Below are 18,693 nucleotides of genomic sequence, written 5' to 3'. Positions count from 1 at the left end.
CCATATTTAAATGAAGACTCTTATAAACAAGAACAAAAAACAAACACTTGGCAGAGGGTATGAAATGGAAGGAGACACCATTATGGCAAAAGAAACCCTTATAGAAAAAACTTCCTGAGCAAAGTTCCAAACAAATGTTACTTTAGCCAGAACAAACTGTCCAGTGTACAAATGGATGTGCTGCTCAATATGTAACGTACGCCAACAATCCTTCCAATCTTTATGGCAATTCCTCAATCACTATGTGAAACTTAACGACAAAGGTAGAATAAAAAGTTTACAAACCATGGACAATGCCCAGTACGCATCCACATTGGATTGGCAGGATGTTCATTATCCTGCATTTCAAGAATTGCTTGAAAAAGCCTGTCCCACCACATCAAAATGTTAGCATTGTGCTATACAAAATCGTGTGAATAGTCTGTACTATGAAAAAGCTCCTGCTCTAGAACTGTAACATTTAAATAACTTTCTCCTACATGGAACAGCCAAACAACTCCTTCAAGAAATAGAGCACATCCAAAGTAAATATTTTGGAACTGAAGTTGACTTAGAAAATTCAGTAACTTTGGAAAAAAACATTAGCGTAAATCTCACTGACATCACCCACCTTACAAATACATACAAAAAAGAAATAGCTAAGTTTCAAAAGACATCTGATGAAATACCAGACAAAGTATGTGTCTGTTGTGGCAGAACTGTTTCTAAAAAGAGCACAAAAATAGTAAAGATGGCCTGCAAAATAGAGGAAAATGAGGAATCCCTATGCTTCCAATTAGCTTTATAGATAACAGCAGAAAATAAATACAAAATAACTGACCCCTCAATAGTTTGTGCGTACTGTAATACAAAGTGTAGCAATAACCAAATGTCATCATATGCTATCACTAATAACAGTGCAGACCACACTTGTGACTTCATCGATTCGTATGAAAATTTGATATTGAATCAGTATAATTCTTGATCACCCTATACTTAAAACACAGCAATATTTACCCATATATCCAAGACAAAAACATTACATCAGTACATTTTTAAAACAACTCTAATAAAAAAGATATGAAAGTGCAATGTGACAAAATGCCCACGCTCAGTACTACCAGGTCTATGCACCTCGAACTGTGCACTTATTGCAACTTTTCACAAGATCCTTTTATGAACCTCACCATCCTTACAATGCCCAACATGTTTCATTCCTTTTAACTCAGACCCAATCTGTGGAACCTCTTTGGGTGCTTTCTATACACTTTCAATACCTATGGTGATCCGTGACCTTCCTGCCTTTATTTATCCAACAGGTGGCCACTGCTCTATGCTGCTATGAGCCATACTATCTTATCAATCCGCCTCCTCTGTAGATCTAGATTTTGTATTTTTACTTCTCTCCTATATATACACAAGGTACATCAATTGTAACCTTCTATCGTGCTCTTTTTCTATTGAACAACCTACCACTATTCACAGCTAGACTTTGTAGACCATTTCAGTAGGCTGTGCATTGCGACACAGTGTCCAGCTTCTTGCTGCTTGCCGTTTGTGACTCTCTGTGGGTAAATCATATATAGTATCCATTAGCTATTGCTTTATTACTTTATCAGCTTGACTATTCTCTTTCCTCTAGTCATACTTTCACACTTTTCGCTTAAGGCAAGGGCAGTAGTTTCCTCCCTGCATCTGTACTTTAACCTAAATAAAAGTGAAGACTTGTTGTGGGCTTTATGTTTATTGTGTCTGGCTTCAGAGTTATATATTAGCATAACTCACATTGTTTACATATTAGCACACCACGTACTTGTATGTGAGGAGCTTTACTTCTCCTGCTGTGTAGCACTATTCCTCCCTTAGATATCATTCCTTTTCTGTAGAAGGGTAAAATAAATGTATTGAACACTACTCCAGGTTTCGTCATTTACTTAGCAAATCATTTATATGGACTTACTGTTTTTTTTTCTCAATTTGTTTGTTTTTTATAGCAGCTCACTTACTTGCCAGAATCACCAGTATCGTCAGTATAGTGCTTGGCTTAATAACGTTTCTTCTTCTGTCTGTCCTTCAGTTTCAGCATTTACGGCATGCTGCAGGACATAAGTGGGTGTCAGACTCATATTCTAAGTCACCTACACCTATTCGATATCTAGTTTACTTATTCACATGTCGGTGCCTTTCTCAATCTACCTACCGTCTCAGATGTAAGGTTCTAACTTGGAAAGTGTGCTGCTTACTATAGCTACTATTGTGTCTGTCTCCTTTCCTTGGCTGCGCGAATGCAACCAGTTGTTCATGCTGGTGGCTAGCGGCAACGCGATCGCATGATCTCCATTACACCATGGTTAAGCAAGGTGGAAAAAGTGGGCACCATCTTGTCGAGGTATCTTTATTCTTAACGGGCTAGTATTTCAAAGGGCGCTATTGGCCAATTGTTTAGGGTATGGTGAACCATTCATTTTGTTTTGTTGCTGGTCTATTGTAGTAATATTACCAACACTTTTAAAACAATATTTTACTCCAATGTTTCCATTACCATGGTGCGTTCTAGATAGAATCAGATAAAGCTATATGGGATTTCTAAATCACCTCATGGTTGGTGATTCCAAACTCTGGATGGCTCTATAAATATCACACTGGGTCTCTGTTGAATCCAGAGCAGATATGTTTTGTCACATATTATATTCACTGTTGCCTACATTGTGGCGTATTCTGCTTATATAAAGTCGGGCTTGATGCACTGGATCCATAATTAAAAACATGGAGGTGTACTCAACATTATTTAATGTAGCCACACTTCCCTTTTATTGCTATATCAATATACTCCAACTCATCGCCGTCTTTTTTCTATTTTTCTTTTTTTATCTCTTAAACACAATTGCTGAATCATTGGCGCTCCTATATTTATCAGTATGTTCTCTTCACGGGTTCTAAATTAGGAAGTGTGCAAAATTCTTGATACAAGAAACTTCTTTATCTACAAATGCAACACCTACACCTCACTAGTCATATTTAAAGTGTAATATAATAATGTTATTTGTACACCTCGTCCTACATTATGGCACTCTAGATACATAATATATTTCATCGATAGTCCAAACACGGTACATACCGCTTGTTTACAATTCCAAATATATAAAAAAATGTAAAAAAATAGCTATGCATGACCACTGCGAGAACAAACACGGCCAATTGACCCGTCATATACTTATTACATTCTTCCCAACTGTATGACTGTCCATAAAGGGGCAGTCATACTCTTACAACCAGTGTGGGGACACTCAAATTATGGCTACTAGGTAAAACTGTATTTTTGTATAGTTTAATCTTGTGCCACTCAATGTTTTCATTTAACCAGACTTGATCACATTTCGCTAAGAAAATGAATTATTTTTCTTTTTTGAAAATTCTGTCTTTATCAACATTGCTGTCATTAATGCGGACCATTTTATATCTTCACAACTGTGTCCTTTTGGTAAAAAAGTGTTCTACCAGAAGCTCTTCTGTTCGCTTATTTGTGTTTTCACTTTTCTTATTGTTTTACAGATGCAGAGCAATCGGTATGGGCACTAAATTGCATATACTACCATCTCGGTGTTGCAGTTGGGTAGTGATGTTTGTTGCCATTTAGTCTTCAAGCCTATGCCAATCTCTTTTGGTCTTTCTGTCGTCACGCAACATTCACATTTTCCACATGGATCATGTCCTCTTGTTGTTTCCATTCCACATAGTGCTGGCAGGTTTATTTGTTTTTGTGAATTAGGGCAAATATAATTTCTCATTATTTGGTCTTTAAGGTTTGCAATCCTTTGAAATGACATCAGAGGAGGACCTATTGGCATCTTCCCTTCATGAAGGATTTTACAATTCTTTTTGATGGATTTTGTAATTTCATTAGATTGGTCTGAATATGTGCTTACAAACACCATCTTCTCAAAATTGTTATCATTTTTGCTTTTGTATTCGAGAATAGTTTCCCTATTGTTGTTTCTGGCTCCTTTGCATTATTTTTTGACCAGTAGTTTTGGATATCCTCTTTTAATTAGTTTACTTTTGAGGACGTTTGCTTCTATTTCATAGTTGGTTGTGGCCGTACTGTTCCATTTCAATCGCAGAAATTGTCCAAAAGGAAGGTTCTCCCTGTTGTGTTTTAGATGGAAGCTTTGAAAGTTCAACAATGCATTTGTATCTGTTGCTTTGTGGTAGGGTTTCACAGCCGGTAGTCTTGTATGCATATCTGCGAAAACGGTAATGTCTAAATTGTTTATCTGTTGGTGATCATAGTTCATTGTGAACTGTAGACATATATCCTGATTGTTCATCCATTCGACAAAATCAGTGGTTTCATCTACATTGTTACCTTCCCATATTGGAAGCACATTATCAATGTACCCTTTCCATAATTTTATTTGATATTTAAAATGATTTAGGTCAGCATATATCTTGATCTCCTCTAACATTTCCACAAATAGATTAGCTAAACTTGGTGCTACTGTAGCCCCCATTGCAGTACCATGGATTTGCTTGTAATTTTCTCTTAGCGTCATCTCTACGTACCATATCATCAATGAATTGGGGTGTCGTTTGAGGTAAGTTTAAGGTATAATAGTTCTTCTAGCATTTGTAGAGCATTGGCTTGAGGAATCATGGTATATAAAGATACAATACCTAAACTGACCAGAGTTTCTTAGGTGGGATCAAATGCCATTCCTTCTACCTGCTTGATGATGGCTGTAGTGTCTCGTACGTACAACTGCATTTGCATCACTAGCGGTCTGAGGTACCTGTCACCAAATTTAGATAGAGGTTCGAGGACTCTGAATTTAAAACCATGTTTGTTCGTGGTTACGTAGCCCAGACCTTTGTTAAGTACTGTAGATTCAGTGGATGTCAAAATATGCGATGAACGAATAATTCTAAGGTTTGGAGGCTCCTTATTACTCTTGGTTCCATCTCCCATGCTCCATGGTCCTGATCTAAAAAACAATTTCCCTTCTTGGCCTCGTCTTCTTCTTCCTCTTTAACCTCTGGGTCTTTGGTTATCATAGTTGCCTCTGTAGTTTTGTCCTCTATACCTCTTGTCTTGCTCTTGATTCCTATTGTCGTCATCTGAGCTATCCACCATAGAGCTGTAGGATGTATTATCAAATCATGCTTGTTTGTCAAGCCTTTTTTCATTCTTTTAATTCTTTCTTTTGTTATGAAATATTTAAACTCTGTCATTTCCATTTTGATTTCATTCAGATGCTTCCTAAATACTTCTAGGGGAACTATTTTCCTGATGTCCTCTTCTAGTAGTTCTATAAGCATTTTGTCTGCCATCCCTGTTGCTGTATATGATCACTATTACCCAGTCTTGTCCGTATTTATTTGCTATGTAACTCTGTTGCAGTATAAATTCTTTTTTTGTCCAGCTAGCTTCATTATGCACTATCAGACACTGGGGTAGTGTGCCGTTTCTTAAATATTCTAATAAAATTGACCCATGAATTCAGTCCTTATTAATAATTTTTTCATTTGTGTAAGTTTGTCCCAATTTGTAAGGTTCATGGTATTGTTGGGATCTGTACTGTCTCCAAATAATGAGGCATTTGCCAATGATTCTGTGACCTATCGATCGTCATAACTCAGTAACTCAGGCATTTGTCTGCTGCCATATTTTCCTGTGCTTTATTTGCAGGAAAATATATCTCACAAATCACAGCAATAAAAGAGTAGTGTGGCTACATTAAATGATGCTGAGTACACCTCCATGTTTTTAGTTATGGATCCAGTCATTCAAGCAACACTTTATTTCAGACTAGACCACGATGTAGGCAACAATGAATATAATGAGGGACATAGAAGTCCTTAGAGACACCACATTAATGAAGGGAGAATGACGGGCATGACAAGACAAGAAAATACCATATCTGCTCTGTGATTATAATGAGATACAGTGTGATATTTATAGAGCCTTCTGGAGTTTGGCATAACCAATCATTGGGTGATTTAGAAATGTGATCCGATATAGCTGTGTCTGGTGTTATTTAGAACGCGCTGTGAGAACAGAAACATTTTGTTTTAAAAGGGTTGGTAATAATGAGCCAGGGAATGATTCCCCAGATGTTAGGGCAGATATTAGAAGTCTGAGGTAGGAACTAAAATCCGTCTGGCAGGAAAAAGCACTCAACCACTTAAGATTAGTTAAGCAGAGGTACTTCGAGAAGGGTGACAAAGCCCACACATTGTTAGCGGCCAGAATCTGTAAGCAAAGAGTGGACACAGCGGTCCAAAAGCTAATCTCCCCCTGAGGAGTCACCTTGATAGACACTTTGGTTAGACTGTGTTGCAGACTATTACCAACGGTTATACTCATCCGAGAACGCACCCCAACCAGACAACACCCTGGTTCCTCCACCTAATGTTAAATTTACACCTATTGTGGAGGCAGACCGTGAGAAATTGAATGCGGCCATCACTGCAGAAGAAGTGGGCCAGGCTATTTCACACCTAAAGGCAGGTTCAGCACCGGGAATGGACGGGTTCACCCCAGAATACTTTAAGAGAATGAAGGGCGCGCTTTCCACGTTCCTTGCCCTCCTATACAATAACATCATGACCACTGGTGTGGTCCCATCCTCCTTTACAGAGGCCAGGATAATTGTGATCCCCATGGAAGGCAGGGACAAGCTGCTTTGTGGGTCATGTAGGCTGATCTCATTGCTTAACGTTGATGTCAAAGTCTACGCAAGCATCTTAGCCAGCAGACTTAATGCGGCTCTCCCCCAGCTTATTCATAGTGATCAAGCTGGATATGTTAGGGAGAGGCAGGGGGTGGACAATATTCGCAAGATGCTGCACTTAATGGCGCCCTCAAGTCCCACAGATGAGAATCCCATTTTCATTTTGTTCGATGCCGAGAAGGCCTTCCACCGCGTCGAATGGCAGTACATGGAACAGGTACTGCAAAAGGCCGCCCTGGGCTCGGAATGGGTGCAGAGAGCATGGCCCTCTATAAGAACACTTGTGCTAAGGTCATGGTTAATGGGGTGGCGTTGTTCCAATTTGCTTTCACTAGAGGTACTAGGCAAGGCTGCCCCCGCTTGCCCTTGGTCTTTATTTTAACTATGGAACCCATGGCCCAGAGCATTGAGAAACAATAGTAGAATAAAGGGGCTCATTAGGGGCCTCAAAGAATATAAGCTAGCCCTATTTGCAGATGATATCCTCGTTTATGTTACACACCCGGAACAATCCATCCTGGTGCTGCTAGAGCGGATTGAAATGTACGGCGCTCGCTCGGGATTCTGCATTAATCAATATAAAACATTTGCCCTACCCCTGGGAGACAGTGAACCAGGGCCTCAAAACCACCTAGAACAGTATTCACTATCTGAGTGTACCGAACACCAAACAGTTAGATGACTTGTATCGAGCCAATTATACCCCACTCTGGACAGCCATGCAGGCAGATGTAGAGAGCTGTAGTAAAATCAATCTTTCCTGGGCAGGTAGGTTTACCTCCATAAAAATAAACGTGCTTCCGCGCCTCCTGTTTCTCTTCCAATCTCTTCCTGTCTTGCTGCCGGACGCTTTCCTGGCGATAGCTAAAAAAATGCTTTTGGCCTTCTTGTGGGAGAGAAAGAGACTCTGAATAACATACAGTACACTCATCCTTCCGAAAGAGCAAAGGGGCCTTGCATATCCTGATCTTGGAAAATATTATAAAGCATCCCAGATCAGGTCCTAGTGGACCATATCCACGAAACGCTGTTCAGGCAGTGGGTTCGCTTAGAAAACTGCCTGTTCACCCCTGTTACCCTGAGCAAATGGTTGTGGGTCCCATACCGGTCCATGCCGCGCAAGATTTGTGAAAACTCAGTGCTGAAAGTCCCGTGGGCCCTATGGAGGGCCAATAGCCCCAGCATGGTCGGGTTACCACATGGCCCTCTCCGCTTAGCTGTATCTGGGCGCCTCCCATAAGAGACGCAACAATAGATCCCAACCGCTTTCAGCCGCAATATGAGCAGGGGTTGGTTAGGGCGGGCCAAATGTGGAGGGACAGGGTTTTCCTATCTAAAACAGACCTGGAGGCAGCCCAACAGGGATAGGTGATCAATCCTCTCCCATATTTGCAGCTCATGGGAGTCCCTACGGACATGAAATGAAAGGGCCAGCTGCAACGCTCACTCACAGCGTTTGAATCCATATTGGATTCCCACAACGGGACAAGGGGTCTCATAAAAAAAATGTACAGGGCTCCCATGGGAACGGGCCACCTGCCCCCATCGAACTCCAAAGCAAAGTGGGATGCCGCATTAGGCTGGGTCGACAACCAAAAGGGATGTGAGGCCATATACAGGGTAGTGTGGAAGTCCTCCATAGCAATGCAATATAAGATCCACAATTGCAGACTCCTTGTCCATTGACACTTTACACCCCAGCGCTTTGCCAAGATGTTCCCCAACGCTTCACCATACTGCTGGAAGGGCTGTTCTCAAATATCAACGTATTGGCATCAGTGGTGGGACTGTCCTCACATGCAAACATTTTGGAAAGAAATCCTGGGGTGGATCCGTCAGATAGAGGGCATACAGAGGTCTCTTACCCCCTCCTAGTTCTGTTTGGGGTGGAACACATAGACGACCACTAAAGAATCCTCCCTCACATGGCAAGGAATTTGCCCCGGGCGGACCGGGAGTGCGTCACAATTAAATGGAAAGCGAGTCCCTCCCCCCACACAAGCCGACTGGCTGCATAAGGCCAAAGATATTTATGATATGGAGAGCCTTACAGCAATGGTCATGGAAACCCATTCACACATAGCTATGCAGTGGCTGCCCTTTTTAGAGTTCTACAGGGAAGTCTCCCTGGCGCATTGAGCCCCCGGAGAGCAGCATTCTGTGCATCCTATTACCACCGGTCCAGCTCCTCATTCAGCTACCACACCTATAGGACAGCAATGGTTACCCCCCTGAGACTCTTAAGTACTGGACCTAGGGGTGGGGTGAGTGGGGGAGGGGGATTGAAACGGGTGGGGGTGGGGGTTTTGCTCGTCTTTCCTGCTTCTTATTTCATATTTCTCTTTCCATTTGTCTTTTTCTGTCCTTCTCGGTTTCATTTTGAAAATACTGAAACCGTTATTTGGAGATCTGTCTCATGTTGTTTTGCACTGCGGTGCAGCAAGTTGATGTCTGTTTGATGTCTCAATAAAAACTATTAAAAAAAAGTGCTGGTAATATTTCTATGATAGACCAGCAAATTAATAAATGGTTCACTATATCCTAAGTAACAATTGGCCAATAGGGCCCTTTGAAATACCAGCATTTTAAGAATAAAGATACCTCGACAAGATGGCACCTGCTTTTCCACCCTGCTTAACCAAGGTGTAAGTGAGATCATGCGGTCGCGTTGCCCCTAGCTAACAGCATAAACCACTGATGGCATTCACTCGACCAAGGAAAGGAGACAGAAACAACCGGAGCTATAGCAAGCAGCACACTTTCCAAGTCAGAACCTTGCATCTGAGCCATTATGTAGATTGAGAGAGGCACTGGTATGTGAATAAGAAAACTAGATATCAAATAGGTGTAGGTGACTTAGAATATGAGTCTGACACCCACTTATTTCCTGCAGCATGCAGTAAATGCTGAAATTGAAGGACACACAGAAGAGGAAACGTTATTAAGCCAAGCACTATAGAGTAGTAGTGATTCTGGCAAGTAAGTGAGATGCTCTAACGTACAAAAGAAATGTAAAAACTAGTAAGTCCATAGAAATGATGTGCTAAGTAAATGAGGGCACCTAGAGTAGTGTTCCTTAAATTCATTTTCTTCTTCTACAGAAAATTAATGATATCTAAGGGAGGGACAGTGCCACACAACTGGAGAAGTAAAACACCTCACATACAAGTAAGTGGTTGGCTAATATATGAACAATGTGAGTTATGCTAACATATAACTCTGAAGCCAGACATGGTAGACAGAAAGCCTACAAGTCTTCATTTGTATTTAGGTTAAAGTACAGATGCAGAGAGATATCTACTGCCCTTGCCTAAAACAAAATGTGTGAAAAGAGAAGTTGCACAATGTGTTGTAATACAGAGCCTACTGAAATGGTCTAGCTGTGAATATTGGCAGGCGGTTCAATAGAAAAAGAGCAAGATAGAAGTTTACAATCAGTGTACCTTTATTTTAGATAGGAGAGAAGGCAAACTACAAAATCTAGACCTACAGAGAAGGTGGATTGATAATATTGTACGGCTCATAGCTGCATAGAGAAGTGACCACCTGTTGAATAAATAAAGGCAGGAAGGTCAAAGATCACCCTAGGTATTAAACGTGTATAGAAAGACCCTGAATAGGTTCCACAGATTGGGTCTGAGTTAAGAGGAATGAAACATGTTGGGCATTGTAAGGATGGTGAGATCCGTAACATGATCTTGTGAAAAGTTGCAATAAGTGCACAGTTAGAGGTGCTGGGTATTTTGGCCCATTGCACTTTAATATTGTTTTTTATTAGAAGTGTTTTAAAAATGTGCGTTTTAAGTATACGGTTGTAAAAAATTGTACTGATTCAATATTACATTTTCATAAGAATCGATGAAGTCACCATTGCGGTCTGCAGTGTTTTGACTCAACCTATATTGCCAGTCCATGAAGATTTGTTTACTATAGGAGTGCTCAAATCGCAGTAAATGATGGACAACTCACCATTCATATAGAAATCACTGAAGAAATTGAACATGGTTTTAAACATGAAACTAAAACTTGTAGCTATAAAAACTATAAACCTCTGCTTCTGTATGTAAGTGATGATCTGGTTCTGGCAAAACGTTTGTAGTTAAAATAATCGACACATTTCTACTAGATTTAACAAACAATAACCATTCATCTGTTATAACAGCCCCCACAGGTAGAGCTGCCTAAAACATACGAGGTGTAACATTACAACTGATACTGCTCCTCCCACTATAACACCAACATAAATTAGAATACTACAAATTATCAGCATAAGCTGCTACCGATGAGCACAGGATTTTGAAACAAATGAAAGTGCTCCTGATAGATGAAGTAAACATGGTTTCCAACCTCATGTTGGCTATAATTCATCTCAGAATGCAGGAAGTCCTAAAAAAACAACTACGAAGTACTGTTTGGAGGAAAACACGTTTTTGCTGTTGGGTACCTCGTAAAGTTGATATTGATATTTTATTTCTATCACGCTCGTACACAAGTGTTTCAGTGTTTCAGTTAACAGCAGTAAAAGGATAGCCTATTTTCTTAACATTAGGACTCAATCAATGCCATAACACACTCTGCAGCATTTTAAATGTAAATCTCTGGCAACATTTTTTTTGCTACAGAGAACTAACTCAAAACAATTGTCAGTCTGCAGATCTCATCTATGCTAACATTTTACAAAGCATTAGAACTGGTCTGATTACTAAAGATGCAAAAACCATTTTAAAAACTAGACTAATCCATGAGCTCTATGGGGTAAACACATCTGCCCCTGATGTCAAGAAACAATTAACACAATTTAAAATGTATGTCCTTGATGACAACCCTTGCAAGCTGTAGTCAATACAGTGATACAAAGTTGAAAAATGAAATGCCACCCATAGTGTATACCACCTCCAACACAGCTGGATTAGAAAAAGTATTAACCCTTGTTATAAACTATAGAGTAAGTCTAAAATGTAACCTTGAAGTAGAACAAGGTTAATTCAATGAAGCAATTGGTAGAGTTGTTTTCTTCCAAACATATCCACATGACAACACCATTTAGTTTGTCAACATCCACTTTGACAAACTTGCAGAAGTTAAATAAATAGTCAGTACAATAGCACATGTCCTTCTTTTCAATGACATGTGCGTACACAGAGAACACAGAGAACAATTCTCTCTATCTATTGCATATGCTGTGCCTATTCACAAATCACAAGATCTAACCCTAGATCACACATTGATTGATATTGGCAGCACAGTCTTCCAAGAAGTTATTGGTTACATAGCACTTTCACATCTCTGTACACCAATGGTTTATTCCCAGTTAACTTTGATGCAAAGTCTATGCAGACATTCTTTGCATCATCCTTGAATAGAATAAGCTACATAAACTGCACATCCCCTTTCTAGATATGTACCTTGTACCTCAAAAATGAAAGCTCTTGAAAAGAAAACTAATACAAGAAGAACCTATAGCAGATCTCCCTGCAATACCGCTAAAAAAACAAAGAACAACTGCTGCATCTAATAATGCAACCACCAAACTCTCTAGTCCAAAAACAACTGCATGTCCATCAGAAAACAAAGAGACCAATGTCTCTTCTCAAAAAACAACTGCAGGCCCATCAAATGATACAGAGCACAACTCTCTGGTCCATTTAAATTCAACAACACAACTTTAGTAAATTGCTATGCAAATGTAGCAATCAATCTTCTCTTCCAATCGCCCAGAAATGCCATAAATAATCTTGACAGCTCTTACAGTGTCTCAGGTATAAGGCAAGAGTTGGACTACTCTACGGGAATGGTGAATTTCACCATAAACACACAAGAATTCCTAATGTATTCCTAAGTACCAGAAAACAAAAACATCCCTGTAAATGAAATCTTAAAGATTTCATACACGTGGAAACATGCATGCACTCTCTGAAACCATGTTTCACAAGAGCACATCCCTAATGAATGATTTGTGTATGTATCCATACCAAATTATGAATCGCTTCCATTTCACCAGCTTCTGCAGAATACAGGTCATGGCATAGTATGCCCTTTTTGCATTTCAGACAATCATTCCAGCATACAAATAAACTCACATGGCCAATATGCATTACCAATGCTCTTAAGGTACATTGCAGATGGTACGAAAAATAACTGTAATCTTATTAGCTTTACACACGGCCAAGAATCTCTTGGCAAGAAAACTTTCACATCAGCAAACATAATCTACCACACTGGTACCACAACCACGTCAGGCCACTATAGTGCATATATGATAAAAGAAGTGGTTGGTTTGAATGTAACAACACTTCTGTTACTCCAAAACATAGCTAACCAGCAAATCTACCAAATATATAGTTAATATTCTGTCAACCCAAATGTACTCACTAAAGTATAGTACAATGCACAGTTAGAATACACCAATGGGTATCTAACTACATCCATAATACTACAATAGTATTTGTAAAATCCAAGACAGTTAGAATACACCAACAAGTATCTAACTACTTTAAAAATACCTTTCATTGTAATACACTACAAATTTGCCGTCACAGTTATTGTTCCTGTTCTTGGAAAGATCAATATAGTTAGAATACACCAATGGGTATCTAACTACTTAAAGCTACCCTTAATTACATCTACATTCACATAATATATCCATGCTACCGCACACATGTATTATTTAGCATGTATATTCTTTAAAAGTATGTAATTGCCAGAAACTGTATGTAAATACAGTAGTTCTTTTTATCCACTATGGATTTTTATTTTATTTCCCAATGACCCAATTATTATTTCATGTTGATACAACAACAGTGTACAACACACTAATGTTGTACCAAACACAGCATATAGTATGCACTATTCATGAGGGGCAAATAAGTCAATCTTCAATTCAAAATAAGTCAAATAAAACAATTGTACAATTGTTTGCAATGAAATATTTTAAACGATCTTGTTTAACAAACTATGCTGTTGTTTCACAGAAAAAAACCCACCAGAGATTCCAGCTTTATTACCATATGCAACTAAATAACCATGGCCAGTATTATCCGATGTGTTTCTTCACAGATAAACACATACATATTATATAGGCACTATCCTCAATTGTACTACAATCATAAATACCATATACACTTCAATAATATCATTCCACCATATTACAAATACTGTATATTCCCCCTACAGTACCTATAATTACTGTACACATAGTATTATAGTGTGGGTGGCCAGTGGCCAGAATCTGGCCAATGGCCCAAAACACCAAAATAGAATTAAGCCATATAACAAGTATGTACAATACACCTTCAAATAGCAAGACTCACCTGAACCCCCCCATTCCCAATGACATCCATGGACAGTAAAATATACAGTGCACTCAGTGGCAACTGCATCGCTTTTTTCATCTATACAAGCTCTGTATGAACTGTTTTCTGCTCCCCACCCATCGAGACCCTCGTTCTGCCATAAAATATACCCAAATGTATCTCCAGACTTTTTTCTCAATGCGCTGTCCGCGGACCATGTGGTCCGCGGATCCAATATGGTGACCGTTAAAAAAATGATGACTCACCTCATGTTTTTGAACATCCAATCAGCATGTGTCTTTGATGTACGTGGACACCAAACCACCCCCTGAGTGGTCCAGGGAGATCCGCGGACTCTGAATCAGGAAATGGGTCAGCGGACCGGACCCAGATATCACAAATTATTTTGTACCTACTTTTTGACCATTTTTTAAAAAAAACTACTGGACGGATTTACACCAAATTTGAAAAAGCATGCTTTTGTGACCAATCTGCCGCTCCTCGCGCCTGTTTGGTGCAAATCCGTGCAGCGATTTGGGCTGTTGGTGCGTGCAAAATGTATTTTCCATTATGTCTATGAGGATTTTAAAAGTTTTGGAACCCCCCATAACTTTGTCCCCCCCGAACAAAACTGCTCCAAACTTCACTTCTAAAGTGGGCATATACTTTTTTGCAAAATTTGGTGAGAATTCGTCGAACGGTGCCAAAGTTAGAAGCCGTCCAAAAAGTACTCTTTCTATGAGTTGAGCAACTTGACCATAACTACACTGCCGCTACCACAAGCCGTATGAGTAATATTGTATCTAAAAGGAAAAAGAATTACAGCTAAAAGAAACAGAATACACAGTATAAAAAGTCACTTCATTTTATATATTAAAAAAATCTGTGAAAGAAACTTTTTCTTTTAAATCTTTCCACATAAAACATTCAAACTACGCTCAAAGAAAGCAGCCATAAATTGTGCACTTTACTATACATAGCTACGGTGGATAGGTCAACTACCAGACCTGTGCAGCTGTGAGCCAAGTTATGGCAGTTTAGTGCCATAAAAAAGACAAGGTTTCCCGATAAACTGCCCCAAATTATTCCATTGAAGAAACATGTTGTGGGTTGATTTTAACCGGCTAGTTGGAGAAAGCAAACTCTTAAAAGTCACACATCACTGCTCTTGGTTCTTGCTCGCAAAAGTGCCAGTTCATGCCTCTCCCTAAATGTAATAGAGCTGAAAAATTCGGAACTACGAGGATATTACACATAGCATATCTCACAAACTGAGTGCTGTAATGAGGAAGCTTGGATATCAAGACGATTGCTCAACTTGAACTTTCAATGTAAATATATTGGACTGGCTGAATACACTTGAAGGTCATAGAAGGACTAAAAGTGAGTAAAATAATTAAGGGTGTTGAATGATAAACAGAAGAAGGTGGAAAAGGGAGAATCAGCGAGACCGAGCGAAAAGGAAAATTTGAAACAGAGGAGCTAATAAGATGAGAAAAAAAAAATAACAGAACGAGAGCAAAAAAGAGGCAGTGGATAAACAAATTGACATGTGCTACCTAGCATCAAGCTATAATCCACTAAGCCTACTCTAAAAAAGCATTGCCATGACAAAATAAACATTAAACATAACTTAAAAACACTGAAAGGAGTGAATTAAAAACACTGAAAGGAGTCAATTATGTAATGGTAATACAGCACTCTTCCGCAATGCCTGCTATCTTATGTTAAGAAACTGATCTTAGCGTAAATAGATCTGTGTGGAATGTGTGGATTGTTGTTTGGCAGTGGACTGGCGGAAGTGGCTGGAATTGCTTGGATTGTTGTACTACGTCCACATGTCAAAATCACAACCTTTACTTCTCACACTGGCACAAAGAGACAGAGCCCTGTGGAGGAATGAACAAAATGAAGACTGCACAATTCAATACAAATCTTTCTGGAGATTGGAGGTAAAGATGCCAATACTGTCAGTCTGTAGGACACACCCCCTCAATGAAATTAAATGAGACAAATATAAAACTTTGGACCGCAGAGGCTACCTCTGAGCAGAACCAATGAGAAACTATCTGTGTGTCTATAATAACAAATTCAAAGACAGACATTGCAGCCCTATTTATGAAATGTTCTGTCGACATTAAAATCGAGGGAATGGCATTGTCACAATTGCCAAGTGATTTGGTAAAAACAGAACACAGTAAGATTTCCTGTAATCAATGATACCTTGTTTTTCTTGACTGGACGTAAAAACCTCGCATTTAAGAGTTTATGATAGTCTGTAGCCTGTGCCCAAACTATTAGGACTCCTCCGTTACCACCAGCACCCATGGCTCCTAGAGACACAGCTTTGGAACAATATAGGGGGTACTCTGGGATAGGTTTGTGAGATGACTATGATGTTTTAAAGAGAATTAGGTTTATTCCTATTTTGTTCAGAAGTTGCTGGGACTCTGGTCTCTATTCAAACAAGAGCTTCCCATGCATCTACACTTCTGCTGAAGTGTCTGGACTCTCCCTCAGATCAAGTACATCCCCCCACACCTTCTTGTTGGAGGGTGCAGCAGCACTCTGGTTACCCAGAGTAATCTTGATAATGAACAGTAAACAGTCAGAAGAGGCTTACAGCAAGCAGGAAAGCAAAGAAGAGTGTGGTTTGGCGAGGAGTGACTGCTTGGGACAGACCATGGGGACCAGGGGGAGGGAGGGGTGTCTGGTGGGCACATATGGGTCTCAAACGCTGCAGCTGTTATACCTTGATGAATATCAATCTAGCAGAGTAAACCAGATCAATCAGATAGAAATATATCTTTAAGGCAGTTAGCACTGCAATAGCCACCAGCTTGTCCCAAAAGTAGGCGGCATACCCATTGCTATGGCATGAGGACGGTCTGTGTGGTTTGCCATGTTACTTCGAGTCAAATTTTAATATAGGCCAGGTTATGATTGCTTAAGCATACATCAGAATGGCCAGCAGGGTGTAGTCACTTAGGACATGGTTGAGGGCACAGGGCAGCCCACCGGGGCACTTGCTCAAACCTAGTGTGATCACAACCACAGAGAGGATGAAACATGTAGACAGCCAGGCACCACTTCAGTGCATCAAAGCTGTCATAGGAGACAAGGTCGCTGATAAATCCAAAGATGGTGCAGGAAATCAAGGACTCCCCCACTTTCTGAAGCCCTGGGACTGTAGCCATTTCCCTTAGGTTGGCCTGTGCCATGGAGACCTCAATAACATATGCCACAGTGGTGAGGCAGGAGAACACTGTAGCAGCAATCTGGTAATCTTTTGTCTCACTGCGGCCAACATGATTCTCTTGAAGGATGTACAGGGGGTAGATCACTGAGGCAGAAAGGCACATACACGGCAAAGTTAATGGGAACGTTCTTGTAAATTGTAGCCTGGTAAATTCCACCATGAGGATGGCCAGGGTGACTTGAAAGTAGAAGCACCAAGAGAACATGCACCAGCCACCAGTGTGACGCCTTGAGGCATTCTGGTGCACCACGAGACTGAAAGTCGCAAATGTGAAAAAGGCTTCCAGGAGCCAGAGGATGCCAACCGGTGATGTTACAACATGGCTATTGCCCGTCACTGTGGTAGTCCATGGCATGGGCATTGCTGAAGTACCCTTTCTCTGACTGGGCAGAGAGGCGGAAAGTGAGGTCCTTCTTTCATGGCGGCGGGCATCCAGGCTTGTCTTAACTGGAAAAATAAACGAATTCAACGCTGCTTTGGAAATAAAGTGAAGAACATCGTATGGGCCACCCACCCAGGTTTGCTTCCTAGTGTATATTCATTAAATGTTCCTCATTGAATTTTAAACACTTTTTCTGGGTCATGGATTGAATGTGGGATATTTCCAATAAGCAGAACAAAAACACAAAAATTCAAACATACGTGCAAACAATATATTACAAAACGAATTATAAAATGACACGGCGCACGCTCCTAACGTGTTGCATCAATAATCTTAAAGCAGGCATGAGAATATTGCTAATCGAACTCACTTTCATTGAAGTGCTGAGACACTGATGGCAGCACAGGTAGAACATTCACTCTAGCAATGACAGTGAGAGTCTAAACATTGCGTTACTACCATTACTGGGAATACAAGCAAAATTTAGTTAAACTTGGACGCATTTAGTCAGTTATTCCCAGAATTAAATTAAGTTGTGAAGGATGTGGGCAGTGTGGAGTTGTATAATACGTGCAACTAGGAGGCTAGCATGTCCTAAAGGCGCCCTGTGTGTTTTATCTGCAGGAGTTGCATGTGTGCATAATACGATCATATTCGACATGCATGCCACCATTCACAGGTGTCACACTCCAGAATAGCATACACATCACAAAAGCTACTGTCCCCAAAAGAAACCTGCATTATTTAATTGTAGGGGATACATTTCCTATTCATCCGATTTTTTAATGAGCACACCATGCAGCTGTACCTTCAAAAACATCTGGATGTGCAAACATAAAGGGCGGATTCAAAGATCTGGCAAGTAACATATTACACCCCTCTTTTCAATGGGACCAGTTGTGTTGTTTGTACTGCTAAAATGTGCCTCCAGGTACCGTACTGCTGTAGGCATGCTAGGAAGAATGTTAGAATTACTTTAGTGGAGCACCATTTGTACGGAAATAAAATGTCTATTTATTTCCTCACTTCCGAAAAACCGCTAATTGTCAA

At 40.1% G+C, this 18,693-nt stretch overlaps 1 pseudogene; it reads right to left on the bottom strand.

Annotated features, from left to right (window-relative positions):
* Nucleotides 1–16,748: 16,748 nt before the first annotated feature.
* Nucleotides 16,749–17,622, bottom strand: LOC138498593 (myeloid-associated differentiation marker homolog; annotated as a pseudogene).
* Between the last annotated feature and the right edge of the window lie 1,071 nt (nucleotides 17,623–18,693).

Source organism: Ambystoma mexicanum, chromosome 5q (assembly GCF_040938575.1).
Source record: "Ambystoma mexicanum isolate Mex_15411 chromosome 5q, UKY_AmexF1_1, whole genome shotgun sequence".
NCBI classification, from domain to species: Eukaryota; Metazoa; Chordata; class Amphibia; order Caudata; family Ambystomatidae; genus Ambystoma; species Ambystoma mexicanum.
The sequence above is the reverse complement of the archived record's forward strand: the minus strand, read 5'-3'. Positions and strand labels throughout refer to the sequence as shown.